Below are 19,650 nucleotides of genomic sequence, written 5' to 3'. Positions count from 1 at the left end.
AGACACACACACATTATATACGCGTGAGCTCAATTTTGAATCCACTTCTGACAGAAGAGCTGCACGATGTGTGCATCTTGTAGCGCAGGGTGAAATCAGTACATTGGCACTCTGTGGCGCTGCAGGATTTTGAACAACTTCCTGAGTCGCCACGGACAGGCGCTAAATGCCGCCGCCAGTGTGCTTACACTTATTGAAAAGAATGTCTTCGAATTTTAAAGACTTGGCGTGGTGCTGTAGGCTAATTACTTTTGTATGACCTGGCAATAAATGGTGTGGGCCTATATAATGTTATATGCTAAACTGATTTTATTTCGGGTGCGGGTCGGCTGTCAGTTCTATTTTAAGCGGGTCGGGTCGGGTGTGGATTTTAATTAGTGCTCCATGTCGGAAAACGGGTCGGATGCGGTTTAACGCACCGCAGGTATGGGCGGGTGCAGATTTACAAAATCAGACCTGTGCAGGACTCTGCATTAATTTCTACTGCTTCTGTTACACTTTTGCGGGAACCAATCACAGACTGGCTTATCCACATGCTGCGCTATTGGCAGGTTTAACATGATGACGGATCGTTGCCTGTTGATCACGCCTCTTGTGGTCTGATTGGTTGAAGGACTATTGCATGGCAACTGGCACATACAGAGACACTGCTATCCAATATATATATATATATATATATATATATATATATATATATATATATATATATATATAAATATATATATAGCATTGATAGACGTTGTATTACTATAGGTAGACATATTCAGCTGACAGTCAGCTGATGCAAGCTTGACTTATGTTACCTGCGGTTGATTTATAATGTTGCAGAAGAATTTACGATTTCTATTTCAAATAATAGTGTTCTTTTAAACCATAGACTGTAAAAAAAGAAACGATGGACATCATGTCTTATCCTTAAATATGTACACTCACCTAAAGGATTAGGAACACCTGTTCAATTTCTCATTGACGCCATTATCTAATCAACCAATCACACGGCAGTTGCTTCAGTGCATTTAGGGGTGTGGTTCTGGTCAAGACAATCTCCTGAACTCCAAACTGAAATCAGAATGGGAAAGAAAGGTACTTAAAGCAATTTTGAGCGTGACATTGTTGTTGGTGCCAGATGGGCCATTCTGAGTATTTCACAATCTGCTCAGTTACTGGGATTTTAAACCATTACTAGGGTTTATAAAGAATGGTGTGAAAAGGGAAAAACATCCAGTATGCGGCAGTCCTGTGGGCGAAAATGCCTTGCTGGCAACTGTTTTTTTTAAACGCTGGCGGGGAAAGAGTTAATGAATTTTGTGTTAGCTGTCGCCTTTTTCTGGTATTGTGTTTTGTAAAATCATCTGCTGAAGTCTATTGTAGATATAGACTCGTATATTCATACATGCATCTATGGTTTTTGACCATTTTCACAAAAATGTTATAGCCCATAGAATATTTTGTTTTATTAATATCTGAGCATGCAATATATCAATGACCCTCTTCTTAAAAAAAACTGTTTTATTCTAGCTTCATGAATTCCTTTTTGTTTCAACACTTAAATATGGGTATGTTTCATTAAAAAAAGCAACATTTTTAAAAAAAGGCTGAGAAAATCATGTTTTTGTGAAAGACTCGAATGTCCACGGACCGGCTTTGACAGTTCCAATATGGCGGACAGCTTTCATGTAGTGACCAAACAGCCACTAATGAGGCATCTATGTATATCTTTCTCTCTACACTCTAAAAAATGCTGGGTTACAAACAACCCAAGTTGGGTTGAAAATGCACCAACCCAACAATTGGGTTGTTTTAACCCAATGGTTGAGTTGTTCTTAGCCAGCAATTGGGTTGTCTTAAGCAACATTTAACCCAACCACTGGGTTAAAACAACTCAACCACTGGGTTAAAACAACTCAACCATTGGGTTAAAACAACTCAATTGTTGGGTTGGTGCATTTTCAACCCAACTTGGGTTGTTTTTAACCCAGCATTCTTTAGAGTGTATGATATCCACGTCTTTCCACTGTAGAAAAATGTAGCTACAATATAGTAGAAATGGCCATTGACATTGTGTGCCAATTATGTAATTCAAAGCCCGAGTCTGGGCAGTTGATCCTGAGATGGGGCCATGGCATCAAGATCCAGGTCATACCCACGTTCTAGCAGACTCAATCGAAAAACACAGCTGTCAATGACAATGTTACACCCCGTTTTCGTAGCCTCTAATAGCCAACTAAATCCAAATGTATTGGAGAAACGAACATTCGTATGTAAGCTTGACAGTGAATGAACTCGGTGGTAAGGCGAAACATGTTATAAGGGGAATATTCCTTGCATTAACTAAACAAAACAAAACTACGATTAACCAAAATTTGTGGCATCAAAACATGGGAAAGTTATTGTTGTTCAAACAGTAGAGCATGGCATGAGTAAAACCAACGTCACAGGTTTGATTACCAGGGATGATCAAATGTTTACATTTATCTGCCAAATGCATAAATATTTTCCAGGTATAAATTAGGTCTTCACAGGCTACAGGAACATAATTCGCTACAAATTAGGTCTTTAAAGACAACATGTCAGCATGCAGCATACAGCATTCACTACACATATGTAATAATCATTATCAATGCTGATTTAACTGAATCTGGAAAATGAGATGTTGAAATGAGTTCATGTTATATTTCCTTGCCTTTACAACAGTAAAATAAGTAAAGTGGTTTCAGGGGCAAGAAAGTTATTACATTTCCAAGAAATTATGTTCTTTATAATAACATGCACCACTGAATTGAGCATATGACATAATTGAGAAAATAAATAGGTTTAAGTTTGATTTCACGTTGACTAATTTACACAGCACAGTACATGAAGTCATGAGAGCATTTGCAAACTCAATTATGTGCTTGTTCTCTGTGAGGTCAGAGTGAGTCTCTCATGGTATCTTGTTCACTATAGACAAGGTGATTGACTTGGAATATTGACTGCACTCACTCACTAATTCATTTACAAGGACTCATTAATCTAATTAAACCTGGGCCACTCTCACATTCACTATGTATTACATGACATCATTTCCGTTGGGCTTCTGCAGAAGCTAACAAGGTCTTGTAAGTCACAGATAAGATTGTTTGACATGTGTTGCTAATTTAAGAAAAGAAAGAGGAGCAATCCACAGATTTGCACTTTATCTTAGCTCCTGAAAAATACTCTTTGTAAAAATGAATAAAACATATTAAAGACAAAATAGATATATGATAGTAGCTGCTGGAACGCTACCACATGTTTTGTTTTTATTTTTATTTATTTTTATTTACAGGGACAGTGCATATTAATATAAAAATTTCTGTCAATATGCCAGAGTTAGCCAAAAGGCTATTTTTCACCTGTAGTCTCTAGACAGCTGTCATCTTAAAAGACAGTAAAAAGTTACATTTTACATAACAATATAACAACTACAATACGATTTAAACAAGCACTAAGTTAAGATGTACAATAAAAACACGGACCAGCATCAGACAAATACATGACCACATACACACAAAGCAAGAAGCAAGCAGGAGGCAGTGAAAACATATCTAATATTGGGCTAATGTTGACATATCTGATTATCAATTAACCATTGCTTTAACTGAATCTTAAATGTACTGTATGTGGTTACATTTCTAATTTTTATGGGGGTGAGGTTCCACTCAATAGCAGCTCGAACAAAAAAAGCGTTTTTGCCAAATACACTTTCCCTAAAAGGAATAATACAATCTCCCCTCGCTGCACCTCTGGTTCTGCTATAATCAGTCGTTCGGATGTTAATAAACTGACATAGAGGAGGGGATGATAGACCATGAATAATTTTATAGAGAAAACATAGATCTGCAAATTTTACCATGTTTGTTTTTTTTCTGTAAAGAAAAAATGTATATTAGAACCTGCTAGAAACTTAATAAATACAATTGTGAATAAAGACTAAATATAACAGTTTAGCCCAAAGCATGCTAATGCTTCGAGCTAATCGAGCTAATTCTGTCTAAAAACATTCTGTGAAATATGATACTTTTTAAAAGAAGGACTTAAAAGTTTGGGAATGGGGTTTAATATCCTAAAAGGGTTAGAAGCAGGTGTATGAGATATAATTAGTCCCTTGGTGTATTAGTTTTGATGTTTGTTTCTCTGATGTTGATTAGCATACAGCACTGATAGAGACTACGCGCAGCTGCACACGTTACCTGCTTTGGCGTGTTTGAGAGGCTCATCATGGCAGCAATAAAGCATGTGGAATTCGGATAACCCCGCAGTGACCTCTCTTATACCCAAACAGACGTCTGGCATTTCATGTTAAGATGTCTTTGCCTCATAACCTAGTGCCAGTAAAGGTCATGAAAAAGGAGGCAAAATCTTCCTATACCTTAAAAGGGTAATATAAACAAAAATCTTTTTTCTTGATCTTGTCATATGCTCTTTTTTTCAATATATTTTAGAGGAAAATATATGATTTCACTGCTATTCTAGTTCTGGAAGATTGTCAGTGTATATTCTGCTTTATGGAATTTTAGTTCCAGCTATGGAATTTTAGTTCTTTGTTTCCTTTGTTCCTGCAGAGTATTTCATTTTTGTTTTATTGAGGGTATGTTTACTCTAATTATTTAATTAGAAATATTTTGTAACATTAAAAGTGTCTTTACTGTCACTTTTTATCATATAAAGTCCCCGTGTTGTCAATAATTATGCATTAAAACTCATCTTTGATCACCAAAATTACATATTTAAAAGTTTTTCCTGTGAAAAATTATCTTCATGCCTTAAAGAGTTAGTTCCCAAAAATGAAAATGTTGTCATTAATTAGTTACCCTAAGGTTGTTGACACCCGTAAGATCTCCGTTCATCTTCAGAACACAAAGATATTTTTGTTGAAATCCGATGGCTCAGTAAGGCCTTCATTGACACCAATGTCATTTCTTCTCGCAAGACCCATAAAAGGCACTAAAGCGACGTTACAAAGCCCATCTCAAACAGTTGGCTCTACAATCATTTTAGGAAGCGATGAGAATAGTTTTTGTGTGCAAAAAAACGAAATAACGACTTATATAGTGATGGGCCGATTTCAAAAAAAAGATTTGAATCGTTATGAATCAGCGTATCGAATCATGATTCAGATTGCGTGTCAAACTGCTGAAATCACGTAACATTGGCGATCCGAATCGTGAATCGATGCCCTAATTCATAACCGTTCAAATCGTATTTCTTAAGTTGTTATTTCGTTATTTTAGCGCACAAAAACTATTCTCGTTGCTTCATTAAAATGATTGTAGAGCCACTGTAGTGAGATGGGCTTTTTAATGACGGTTTTTAGTGCCTTTTATGGGTCTTAAGAGAGGAAATGACATTGGTGCCAATGAAGGCCTGTCTGAGCCATCGGATTTCAACAAATATATCTTCATTTGTGTTCCGAAGATAAACAGAGGTCTTGCTGGTGTCGAACGACATTAGGGTAAGTAATTAATGAGAGAATTTTCATTTTTGGTTGAACTAACCCTTTAAAATAGCTTGAATGTAACTGTACACCCTTGCGTCATTTAGTATACGTGGACCATGAATATGCAAATTAGCTACGCCTCCACTCACTCACATACCAGAGATCCACTCGATCAAAAGTTTCAGGTTAGTAAACGCTGCACAAAGTTATCACTCTGTACAATGTCGGACAATACCAGTAATTTAAATGCTTGACTACATTATCAAAAATCTAATAATGTGTTGCTAATGTTATACAAATTGTGTCTCTGTTCGCCATCTGTCTGGCTTCTAAAAATCAGCATCTTTAGAAACGCTTTGAACAACATAGAACCGTTCATTTTATATATCACCTGCTATATTGCCAAATGTACACAATTTTTCACAACAACAGAAAAATAAACCAGTATGGCTTGAGACTCCCCTGCTTCACAGCATATAGTAATGAATATATACTAAAGCCCATCCAGACATTGACGTGATTGGTTACTAGGTAGTTAGTGACACCAGAAACACAACGCAAAAAACGCAAAACGCGACTGTCTTTGGTTCACTGGACTTTTAAGGAAAAATACCCAGCACTGTGCCTGGCTATCACCAGACCAATCTTTTAAGATTGAACATTGGTCTGGGGAGTCTGCTCTGTATTTTCTACTGCATAAGAGGTCTGATCATCAAGCATAATTCAAATGACTCTGTACGCAATTGGATAGTCCTTCAACCAATCAGACCACAAGAGGCGTTATCAACGGGCATCGATCCATCCTTCTCTGTCTTTGATTGTGTTATACCCGCCAATAGCGTGCCAGGTGAATAAGCCAGTCAATGTGACGTTTTGGACATTTTTGTCCGTTTCAGTTTAGTTTTTTTGATAACTTTGCCTTTGGTAATGCTAACTGCATAACATTTGCCACAGGTGTGTATTTTTATTTGAATTTTAATATTTAACCACCATATCCTTTTAAAAAAAACATTTTGCACTAGGTACACAAAATACTCAAGCGTAGGGCCTTTAGGACAAAAATGTCCACAGTGAAACCCATTAAAACTGCTATTTTTAATCCCGTTGCCATTTAACTATAAAATGATGCAACCTTTGTTAATAGGCTTTTATTCTGTTGCCAAGGCTTCAAAATTTAAATTTTTACTATTTTTTACTAGATGGTGCCATTTTTTCAGGTTCGGCGTATAAAGCAAATACTTACTTTATTCCTGTTTTTTGTTTATGCATATTATAAAGATAATTTGATAAATTATGCAGCTATAACTGTGTGGGTGTGTTAGTATGGATGTCAGAGTGTGGTGTGTATGTATGTAATAAAAAATTGTGTGTAGGTGTGCATGTGTGTGCTTGTATTATATGAGAGAGAGAAACCCAACTGCAAATCACAAATCCAGCCGCTGTGCACCAGAGGAGTTTTGCTGGCATCGAATGGGGAAAAGGTGGCACTGCGCCCAAACAAAATCATGCTGAGAGCTCATTTTTTGAGATATCAACCTCAAGATTGAAACAGCTTTTTTAGATTCATGGCTTTGGTTTTCTAGTTTAAGAACAAAATATGTATTTAAAAATATATACATTGTTTTATAAAATATTATTCATAAATCATTTTCATAAACTTAAACTTCTATAACTTTTTTTGGTTTCACTTTTTAAACTTTTTTGACTTCAACAAAAATCTGCCAAGGGTCTTCTTTAAAATGAGACCAAACTGAAGTCTGTGCTCCCAAGAATATTTTTTTATGAGTTTTTTTCGACATTTACATTTTTGTCCTCTATGAACCTATGTGTAACTTTTTTTCAATTAATGCACAAGGGTTAATGTACAGGTTTCCAGCCTGAGCTGCAGGGTGAAAACAAATCGGCGGCAGATTGGGCTGGGTTTACCCAGTCTACTCAGCAATGTTGTTGGCTTATGAATTTGCCCATGGTTTGACTGAAAGCATTTTAAAAACACCTAAAAGACATATAAACAATATTAATGAATTTCAATTACCCAAAACTGTTGAACAGTAATGTGTGAATACAGATATTATAATAATCTTATAATAATAATATTCACATCCGATTTTCTCAACAGGATTTGATGTCAGATGATCAGGTATGAAATCACAAATTACCAGAAAATCATAAATCTGCATCATCAGTATTCAGCACCTGATTCCATAAAAGCACCATGTTCCTATCCATGTCCCAAGATTAAAAATTAATATATGTAAAAATGAATCACCAGGCGAGACAATAAACCCTCCCCTATGAGCAACACTGTGTGGATAGCAGTGCAACGTTCTGCTGAATCACGACTCGTTCTTCAGCGGCCCTGACGGCACAATGAATTGCAGCTGCTGCGTCACTCTGCCCGGCCCCCGGGAGACGTGTAATCAATCAGAGCCGCAGCTACATGGGCCGTCACAGCTGCAGGGCTCTGCACCAGGCCATTAAAAGTGCATTACCTTCCCAGCATGCCTTTCACGTCTCCCACGAGGAAGCCGACAAAACCCGTCGCCACTTCCTCTGGTTAAGTCAGGTGCTGCGTCCCAATTCGCCTACTTATACTACGTCCTAAAAGTATGTACTCTTTTTGTGAAGAAAAAGTATATACTTTTGAGTGTGTAGCAGAAAAGTATGCAAGCTTCGGGACATACTACTTCGCCATCTTTAACAGACTCTGTCGCTTAGTTACGTGCATCCCGTCACCTATGGAGCCAGAATAGCCTCAAATATAATACATTTACAAAACAAAATTCATAAATGCATAGCACAATTCACATTTGTAAAATCTGATTCGTAAATTCAAAACACGATTCATAAATGCACAAGTAAAAGCATAAATATTTCCCCAAATGCTCACACAAATACATCTTACCTAGATAAATGTAAAATCTTTACACAAATATGTATATATCAAGTTCTTGAATTAATTTCCATCACACATTTATGAAAGATGTTGCATGCATTTATGGATCGTTGAATCTGCATTTGCGAATCGTCACACGTGCATGGACTGCATTGCATTTGTGTGTGGGATTTTTGAGACCTTCCTGGCAGGTTAGGATTCGTAAATATCTTTTTTTGGAGGACGTTCTGTTTAGCCAATCGTGGTGAGCTTTTAATCCACCAATCAAAACGCTCCTTACTGATCAGACTCAAGAAGCTCAGTCCTGCCCTTGTTCTGTGCATTCTTTCATGATCGTTTGTTTCACGACCTTTATGTAAAGACATTTTAATGGGTACTCTTTTTTTAGCACCTATTGCAATTTCTACAAAATTATGATTTATTGTTTGCACAAAATACAGCTACCCGGTTAGCCTGCTGTCTTATTCACCAAAGTTGCATACCCTGTTTATTCATGTTATCTTTGAAAAATGACTTCAATATAAAACAATATTATAACTGTATAGTAAGAGAAATAGATTAAGTGGTCTTTTTAGATCTCTTTATAGTTTATCATAGGCAAGTCACAGGTTACAATATTTCTGTAAATCTGAATATTCAGCTTATTACTAGCACTTTTTACATTTCACCTTACCTTTAGGGCTGACCTCTGGTTGTTGCTCATTTTATTAAACTACATTTACATATGTAGTCCTAATAATTTATACACAAATTTAGTCACTCATTGTATTTATTCACAAAATATAAAAAGCAATATGACAGAGTTCACAAAAAAAGAATCATCCTTGGGTTATTCCTAATCTAAACCTGTATGACCTAATTTTCTCTGCTGAACACAAAGGGAGGTGTTAATGTTAACCTCATATAGAAATATTAAGCATAATAATTTTCCTTATTCACCATTTACTTTACATTCACCATTTACTTTTTTGAACCAAAGAAAAGTGAATGGTGAATAAGTAAAAATTATATACCGATAAATAAAAATACGCCAAAATAGTACAAATAAAGTACAGCACATGCAAATCATGCAATGACTGGCAAATTTAAATATAATAACATTAACCAATAGAAAAATACAAAACAATTTCAGTGCACAGATGTTATAAGTTACAAAAGAAAAAAAATGCATTTCATCATTAAAATGTAAATTTTCTCATTTGAAATAGTTACAATTATTAATTAGTTAATAATTAGTTTGCTGCAATTATTATAATAATTATATTGCAATCTAAATATGTAATGTAAATGTAAAATGTATAATAGCTGTTATTGTTGAATCAATAATATTTGTTGTTTTAATGTGCGTGTTTTAGCTGTTTTTCATCACTTTTATAGCAGGTTACATTGTTATGCCAGTAGGTGGCAGCAAGGGCTCTTCTAATGAGTTAGTAAGTTAGTAAACCATTCCATTCAATGCTGATCCATACAGAGCACCGCACACGACGTGCAAGACAAAAAAGTAAATTGTGCCTACGATTTACTAATTCGTTCCCTCGATTAATAAATTTAGCCTACTATTTTCCTTGCACGTCATGCTCTGTAGATGCATTCTGTTGTAGTAGCTAATTCTGTGACCCTAGTTATAAGGTTAGGATTAGGAATAGGTTTAGTAGGAGGTTGGATTTGCTCAATATAGCGCCATCTAGGGTCACATGATTTGGTCAGTCACAGATTTTGGAAAACACCGTAAATCTGGTGCTTCATTTCATAGAGATCATTGTATTGACTAACGTTGACTTCTGTCATCTGAAAACCCCTTTACCACTGAAAGAATACTATGACAAAGATATAGATATACAAGCAAATGTGGGGGGAAAATTATGTTTCACTGGTGCACTAAATAGATGTATTATAGCAAACAAAGTTTAGTCATGTTCCCGAGTAAAATCTGCATGCACCTAATTCTGCAGAGGACATATAATACACCATTAGACAGCAATAAATATGAGAGTGAAATCTGGTCCGGAAGGTGGATCTGGAACCGACATCTGTCCAGGTTGTCACAACATCTCTTGTTAATCTGTCTTCACAAACTGCCCTGAAATACATTTCAAACATCAACAAGAATTGTTATAAATATAACATGAGATTTGTAAATTCACAATGCTCATTTGGCCTCGGTGGTGAAGTGCGCAGAAAATTCTGCCAGACTGAAATTTTGTCTTTTAGTCATTCAGACATACCCTTCTTAAACTAATGATAACAACTTTATAATACAAAAATAAATAACTCTCAAAACTAACTCTGCTTGTGATGATTTCAGTGTCTACTGTCTCCCTGTCTGCAGAGCTGCTCTCAGAGTCACTTAATGAATATTTCAAAATGTAATTTAATAGAACTATCAACATTTATTGTATCATATATACACACACACAGGAATCTGAGATTGTACTTACAAGTCAGATGGTTCATATCTCCTCAAGGATGTTCTCTGCACAGCCATCAGCATAGAACAGTGGAACATAAACAATTTGTTACAGAGCCAACAATATGTGGTATACAATGTCAGATTTATTAGAAATAAATAAACTAGTTTAATAAACTAGAGCATAGGTGAAAATGCAGGGGGAAAAATAATATACAGGATATACAATATAATATCTTAAGATACCAGAATTTACGTTTAGGTTTTACAGATGCATGGTGATATACATTGTCAATACTGGTTCACTATGAAAGATCAAAACGTGTCTGAAATCATTTCAGCCCATTTTCACGCTTTGTGTGAGTGACGTCACCGATTAACAGTGAAAACTTTTAGGTTAAATAATTAGATTAACATTACTTCCATTCATGACACATTGCCAGCAAAGCTATCAAAACCTCTTATCTACAGATAATATGTGATTAAGAGCCCAAACTTCCTAATAGCGCAAGGCTAACATTAGCCTAACATTACCTCTTATATTTAACGTTAGCCTAATGATTGAGACTCTAACATACTTTTTCCGAAGACACTAAACCATTTCTCTAAAGTAAATATTCAACAGAAGCTTGCAAGAAAGTGTCAGGAACAGTTGTGTGTATCAACTGTGTAATTTTAGGGACTAAACTTACCTGAAGTGAAAACAACAGTGACAGCTGCTTGTCAGACCTGCCGCCCCATTTCCATGGTGATCGCAGGCTAACTAACCGGGTAGCTGTATTTTCTGCGAACAATATATATCATAATTTTGTAGAAATTGCAATAGGTGCTAAAAAAAGAGTACCCATTAAAATGTCTTTACATAAAGGTCGTGAAACAAACGATCATGAAAGAATGCACAGAACAAGGGCAGGACTGAGCTTCTTGAGTCTGATCAGTAAGGAGCGTTTTGATTGGTGGATTAAAAGCTCACCACGATTGGCTAAACAGAACGTCCTCCAAAAAAAGATATTTACGAATCCTAACCTGCCAGGAAGGTCTCAAAAATCCCACACACAAATGCAATGCAGTCCATGCACGTGTGACGATTCGCAAATGCAGATTCAACGATCCATAAATGCATGCAACATCTTTCATAAATGTGTGATGGAAATTAATTCAAGAACTTGATATATACATATTTGTGTAAAGATTTTACATTTATTTAGGTAAGATGCATTTGTGTGAGCATTTGGGGAAATATTTATGCTTTTACTTGTGCATTTATGAATCGTGTTTTGAATTTACGAATCAGATTTTACAAATGTGAATTGTGCTATGCATTTATGAATTTTGTTTTGTAAATGTATTATATTTGAGGCTATTCTGGCTCCATAGTCACCGTTTATCTGCCCTGTCAATCATCGTCAGATTCGTCACAGTTCAAATCCTCCACATTCAGTTTAATCTCCTACCGTATCGGAGAGAAATGTAGCCGCTCGTTGATCTGCCATTTGTGGGTCTTTAATGCAGAGACTCTCCTCATGTGTTTGCAGTTTGAATATAATGATGCATTTAAAAGTTAATGGCCAAACATGTCATTACAAAAGTTCACAATGCTGCTGCAGGTGAAATATAATGTGGACAACACTGAATAAATATATTTTTGTCAGGTTAAATATTGATAGGGTCACTCAAACCCCTTTATCTAAACTTCTCTAACCGTCGAACTCGCACATCCGTCATGTTTGTAGTTTTTTAACGCTTTTTATCCGCGTTTGTAGTTCTAATCGAATCCTCGTCCAACTCGCAATGGGTTGTGGGCAATATCAGCCGTTAGAGTGCCCATCGATCCATACTGTGAATTCGGACCGGAAATAGTAAACCATCCGGGAATCTTTGGAATACTCTTTTCACCATACTACGATTTGGGACATACTAATTCTATTTTCGTATACTATTTAGGATGGATAGTATGCGAATTGGGACGCAGGGAGAGTCTCTGATACCAAAAAAAGCCAAAGGGCCTCTTAAAATGATGTCCCCTCATAAAACACACAGCACAACGGTGCATTTAGCTCAGTGATTAAGCGCTAAATGAATCGTAAAAGATGCTGTCTTAACAATGTCAGTTCACTTTTGAAAAGCAAACTTTAAATATATTGCAATAGTTATTTTTGCCAGAGATTTAAGAGAAAAAAGTATTTAGCATGCAAAACTTTGTTTTTTTTAAATGCACATGGAATGTCTTTGATCAATGTGAGGGTATTTTTAAAAAAGTATTAAAAATGTTTTATAAAACAAGTCTTATATTTTATTTAAATAACAATGAGGTACTTTTCTTTTGAATAATTTAGTGAACTAAATATTTTATAAATTAAAAATGCACAAACAGTTTTATGTTATGATGCTAGGCAGTTAAAAACAGAATTAATACAGAAAAATTAGATATATCTGTACCGTATAAGTTATTGGCCAATATTGGATTTTAGGGGCCTATTTTAACAATCTGAGCACATGGTGCAGGTGCACTTATAGAGCACTTAGGGTCTGAATCCACTTTTGCTAGTTTAACGACGGAAAAACAGTCGGTGCAGCAGGCACATGGTCCAAAAGGGTACCTAGTCTCTTAATGAGTCATGGGTGTGTTTTGGGCGTAACTTGCAATAAACCAATCAGAGTCTCATCTCCCATTCCCTTAAAAGCCAGTTGTGCTCTCACCATGGCGGATTCGCTATTTACATGTCGGAATTTGTGAGCGGAAAGACTAATTACTTCTCCAGAGAGGAATCCTTATATTTTTAATATTTAAAATATGTTGTGTGCTGCTGCGCATCCCTGTGTGTGTAATAGAGGATGGATACCCGACCCGAGCCCGGCGGGTTCCGACGGTACCCGACGGGTCGGGCCGGGTTCGGACAGATATTTAGAAATGACGTTCGGGTTCGGGTCGGGCTCGGTCACGTCAGCGCGAAAAGGCATTGAACCTTTTAAATTTAAAACTGCTTATTATGCAAGTAGCCAATGGGCCTGTTTAACTTGATGCAATGGTTTGTTTTTGTGATTAAAATACATGCATTATATAACCCTAACATCCGTCTTCCTGCATGCGGAAATTTGTTTATGTCGCCGTGACAACAACTCGCAACACGTGCGTGCATATTGCCCGCGGCATCCTTGTCATTCCAGTGAGCGCAACTTCAGCGCTGCTGGCAGCAGGACAGCCTTGAAGCCATCCGCAGTTGATGCAATCCTTTTTCTACATAAAACCTCAATTAGCCTAAACTTTGATGGATAGATTATGTAAATAGATCCCATGTTGCAGTTTAGGAACCACAGTTTGAGAAAATTGGTAAGATGACTTTCATTTCAATAAGCATTTAAATTGTGTTACGTTAATGTTTTGTTCTGTTAGCTTGGGCCATTTTTAGCAGACCTTTGTTCATTTAAATTCAGTTGGCTATTTGATTGGGCTCTGTGTAACGTTTGATGCCCCGTGTGCGCGCTGATGCGCTCGTCTGTAAACATTTCAGAATGCCTTCCTTACAGTTGCTTAATAAAAGCGGGATTTCCACACAAACAAACGTGCGTGTCATTAGTATATGAGGGGAAAAAATTGATTTTAACTGTCGGGCTCGGACATAAATATTTGAATGCCTGTCGGGCTCGGGTCGGGTTCGGTTACTGCTCTGTCGGACGCGGGTCGGGCTCGGACAGAAAAATGCAGCCCGATCCGCACTCTAGTGTGTAATAAGCAAAGTGTATGCGCGTTGTGCACTTGTAGTCATTTTCAGTTGCCTCTAAATAGGAACACATCAACAATGCGCCTGAACACACCTTGTTTTCAGACCAGCGGGCGAACAGATGGGCGCGAGTACATTTGCTATTTAAACAACGTCCATTGCTGGACGTGACAATGGTAACTGCGTTGGGCTGAAAAAATTATTGCGTCACGCCTCACATCGTTTTTAGGCATCATTTTGTGATGCCTAAATTCACTTGTAACTTGTAACTTGTATCTGGATGATTAATTTAAGTTTTTGTTTTATTTAGACAAAATTATAAAGAATATTTGCCGGCCATAAAATGAAAATATTGGCTACTTAAAATGATTAAAATTAAAATTAAAACTAGTGGCTTATTAGTATCATTTTAAATTTTAATATCCGTTGGATAAGCTATACAATAATAACTGTGATCAGACATTAATTATGTTGCTCGACAAATGTAAACAACTAACCTCCTATCCTAGGTCAGGAACATTGCTATTAATAGCAAGTTAATAGCAAGAGCTCTTGGGTAAATAATTTGCATCTAAAATTCAAAGCATTAGAAATGGAGGCATTAGAAACTGCTCAGAAATTGAGGGTTTGAGCTTGGTGTGTGTCACGAAGCATAGCACATAAAAAGGTACATGTGTAGGTGTATGAATGAGTGTGTGTAGATGATGGATGTGCCATCAGAGATTAACACAAAAGTCATTCTGGAGGATCAGAGAAATCGTGGGTCTGGTACTGTGTGGGTGAAACAGCTCAGACGCTTCACTAAGAGGGAAATGGGTCGAATGAGCCAGAATGGCCGATTCAGTCACTCAAAATATAATACACTTACAATAGAGTGAAATCAAAATTCCTTTTTTGATTTATTCAGCTTATTTTGCAACACGGAAGTAAATACGGTGGCGTGCTTCCTTCTAACTTGTTAGGATTATTCCTTTTTGATAGCCGTAGGTAAGGACATTACACAAAACACTTTTAAACACTCTTTTTATTATTTTGTGTTTTCAATCTGAATAGACGGTCTTCGATGCGCATCTCAGCAGCTCAGTTAACAAACGCCATCTCTGCGTATGCTGTTTGGGTTGATATAAACCTATGCCAAAACAGTAAAATACATCAATATGTTTCTAGCGGCTGCAACTCTCAATACACGTCTAAGCTCTAAAAACCAAACTCTGGTCAGGCCATTCACATCGTGTATAGAGTCGGTGGGCGGGGCTTAACATAATGACAGCAGAGTTGCGCTTGCGTGCTACTAGTAAACACAGAGGCTGGTAAACGGCGGTCTTTCGAATCAGCTTTGACCGCGACTCTGGAAGACTGAGACAGGGGTAGCTGCAGCTTGGAGTAATGGGCGGCGTGGCAAGAGCTAGGGGCGTGGCAGGAGGTAGGGGCGTGGTGAGAGGTTTCTCATTGGTCAAAGGAGCTTCCTCCTGGTGACTGCGTTGTCCAATCAGCAGTAACCATAATTTTACTATAGAATGAATCAGTGGAGGAATGAGATTTGACTTAGAACATTAAGCCTTTGATGACAAATTCAACTGAGGTTTTAAAAAACTTAATTGTAAAAATGACTACTGAATAAATGTTTTTTGGGATAAAATGTTTGTTTTGCTTACTTGATTATGGCACTTAAAAGTAGTTTATTAAACCGTTTTTACTTCATTTGATATTATATGGTGAGTGTTTGATCAAGTATGTATATGTATGCCTTTATTCAGCAAAAACATTTGCTGTACCATTATTATAAAAAAAACTACTTTTAGTTTGTATGTACTTTAAATGAAAGTACAAAATTAGTATGACTTTAATAGTGTTAGGAGACTGTTTTATCTTTAAAAAAATAATAATTTGTTTTTTAATTATTTTAAATTGTATTATTTAGTTCAAGTACAGACATTTCAAGTATAATACAATAAAAAACGATTAATAAAAAGTATTGTGAATACAGCTCAAAATGTGTAAATGAGAGAATAACAATAACAAGTATAAAATAGACAATACACATAAATACAAAAATAGAAGTTTATGAATCAAGGTAGAAAACTTTGTTTTGTGATCTCATGTTTGAAAAGGTTTCAAAGTATACTGTGAGATCAGTCTTATAAAAGGTAATATAGGACGGGTTCTTTTATCTGTGTCATGCATATAAAATTTCGGCAAAATAATTTAGTTATATAATTTTGTTTTTCAGAAAAATATGGATTTTGGAAATGTCATGAGGATCTAAATTCTAATACTAGGAATTTTAGGAATATCTATTTTAAAGTCAGTCCCAAATGAAAAAGAAAAAGGGCAATACAAAAATAAATGTTTAATATATTCAAGTGACGTGTTAAAAAAGTGCATTTATCACAAACGGTATGAATGTTTTTTTAATGATTGATCCTAAAAAAGTTGCGGTGGCGATGACGTCACGTAACCCGTGCCATACAGAAGGTTTTGAAGGTAACATACTTTTGAATGTATTCTTAATATCATTATTGCTTTTTTTACAGGGAAAGAAATGTATTTTGTCTTGTGTTATTATAGTGATTCAGTTTATGGCTCGCTTTTATGCGGATCAGGAAGCTTTTCGCGTCCTGGTCATAGACTGTAAAAAGACCTCATGGCACGCCCCAATCCTTTCCGACCTCATGGCACGCCCATTGCTCCAGTCTGCAGTTACCTCTACTTGGGAAGACTTGGAGTTGAGCTTTTCTCTGAGAAAAGAACAAAGAACGGCACTGACGTCATTCTTAAAAAGCGAAGATGTGTTCGGAATTTTGGTTGTATTTCTATCCAATCGCGTGCAGAGGGAGTTTGAAAGAAAACCGTTTATCCCGCCCCTCGGATTGAGCCCTGTCAATAGTGAGTTTCCAGACTGGTCTGGCTTGTCAGGCTAACGATTAGTGGAAGTGGCTTACTGGAAATCTAACACATTATAGTTAAAGGTGCCCTAGAATGAGTTGAAACAATATTTTAAATTGTTCTCTAATATCTACATATATGGTATGTGACTTATATGTAAGGGTTAAAATTGTCCAGATACGATTTTACAGGTCCATTTATAACCCCAGAAATTGTCCTTAGGATGTAAAGCCTTATTTGGAAGGGTCATGAATATTAATGTTGAGTTCGGCTCTGATTGGCTGTTTCACTGCCCGGTTCCTTTCAATGACAGAAACACATCTACTGTATACTGTCAATCATGGAAAGATTATGCATCAACCTTGATCCTGTTTCTGACGAAGATAAAGATTTTGAGGAACAACCAATTGTTTTGAGATTGGAAATGGACGCTTTTGAGTGGTAAGTTTAGTCTTTATTTTATGTAAGACCCCCAAAACGTAAAGTCAGTACTATAACTTCAGCCTACATGTGAACTAGTATATAACATTAACTTTACACGTTTTCTCATATCATCAGTAGTCACAACTTTGTTTTTAGCATTTTAAAAACATTTTAATCACTGTAATGTGTCACCGTTTGATTTTACAATGATAGCTTCTTCACTTTGAAACTTCTTCACGTTAGCGCACAAATATGTTTGTGGCAAGCAGCGGGGCGAGGGACCGTAAGAGCGGGCCGGTGACGAGTACTAATGAGTGCCAGCTGCGTGCCACACCGGTCTCGTCTCACGGCGGAGTGATGGGAACATAAAAGGAGTAGCGACAACAGTGGAAGACGAGAGAGGACCAGGCCTGGATTTATGTTATGTTTACGTATGTTATGTTTACGGGCTGCCTGCGTTACTTTCGTTTTACTCTCCACCTGACTTCATTTTTGAACAGTATATGTAGTATATGAAGTATATGTACTCTTTACTCCAACACATTTATAATAAGTAATGCAAATAGTCATTACAATTTGCACGGCACAAACTTTTTCTGCAAAAGTTTATTTCTCACTTAAAGAAGTGATACCGCCATCTACAGGGGATTGAAAATACTATATCTTTTTAGATACTATTGTGTTTTGCCCTTACTGATCCAAACTTGTCAACAAGGCTACTTTACGCAAATATGAGTGCATTTGCAGGTAGTTGCTGAATGTGGCGTTTCGCATATGAGATGAGGACATGACTGCAGCCGGTGATGAGTGCAAAACCAGCACGTCCAATGCAAGAAGGCTTTGCACTTGAGATGAATGGAATTTGGTGCTTTCTAGACTGAGAAAAGACAGACAATGTATTTTTGTCTCATGGGGATGAAAGACTACAATTCCCAGAATGCTTCGCTGCCCTACGAGGCCACTCCCAAAGCCACCGCTACTAGATTACTGAATCACTTTCACTTTCCCACCGCGACCGCGTTCATTTTCATAAAATCAGTTCAGTTAGAGAACATAAACTACAATTAAAAACTGAATGTGTCTGTTCAATATGTGATTTAGCCGCTGAGGGATTCTCACAGCCCAAAACGCTGCAGGACTCAGATATATTGACAGTCATGGATGAGCTCGTAATGAGAGCTGAGGTAAACGCGTCCGCGGCATAGATTCACAGCGCATGTTTAGTCTGGCACGTTTTCAGTTCATGCCTTGGAAAGCTTAATTTTCACACACAATCAAGCACAATCATTTGAATATACTCCAGGGTTTCTACTGATACAAAGCCAAATGCTAATCACTGAAGTAACCCTTTAACATAGCAACGCGCCAACAATGTGCCTGCACACACCTCATTTTCAGACCAGCCTATGGGCGAACAGAGGGGCATACGTCCCTTTGCTATTTAAATTTGCTATTTAAAAAACTGGCGCTGGATGTTAAAATTGACAACAGCATCGGGCTGAAACTAGCAGAAAAAAATTACACCGCACCCGTGTCGCATTGCGAAGAGTCTTTGCTCAACCTTGATGTGTGGTTGTTGTTTTTTTATTTAATATTTTTTAAACGTGATCAAATCAACTGTTTCTTGTTTTTCACTGGAATCAAGTGTCTTAGGTGTTGAGGACTGTAGCACATCTTTGAGCTTACATTCATGAGTAAAATACTTAAGTACTGTTAAAATCAGACACTCCAAGAGTTTTACTCAAGTCTTATTGGAATTGGTGATTTGTAACTTGTAATGGAGTCATATTCATCATAAGGTATCTGTGATTTACTCAAGTATGGTTTTCAAGTACACTTTACACCTCTGTTTAATAAA

At 36.7% G+C, this 19,650-nt stretch overlaps 1 protein-coding gene and 1 long non-coding RNA gene across 4 annotated transcripts in view; both read right to left on the bottom strand.

Annotated features, from left to right (window-relative positions):
- tmem108 (transmembrane protein 108) overlaps positions 1-19,650 on the bottom strand; it is a 106,037-nt gene that overhangs the window by 40,194 nt on the left and 46,193 nt on the right. The gene's annotated exons all lie outside the window — the stretch shown is intronic.
- On the bottom strand, positions 9,093-12,089 carry LOC137063838 (uncharacterized). Its single transcript, XR_010901442.1, has 3 exons — positions 11,454-12,089; positions 10,793-10,827; positions 9,093-10,434 (listed from the first exon to the last, which is right to left on the bottom strand). It is a non-coding gene; the product is annotated as an uncharacterized lncRNA (long non-coding RNA).

Source organism: Pseudorasbora parva, chromosome 24, assembly GCF_024679245.1.
Source record: "Pseudorasbora parva isolate DD20220531a chromosome 24, ASM2467924v1, whole genome shotgun sequence".
In the NCBI taxonomy this organism is placed as follows: Eukaryota; Metazoa; Chordata; class Actinopteri; order Cypriniformes; family Gobionidae; genus Pseudorasbora; species Pseudorasbora parva.
Note: the sequence above shows the minus strand (reverse complement) of the source record. Positions and strands in the feature narration are given on the sequence as shown.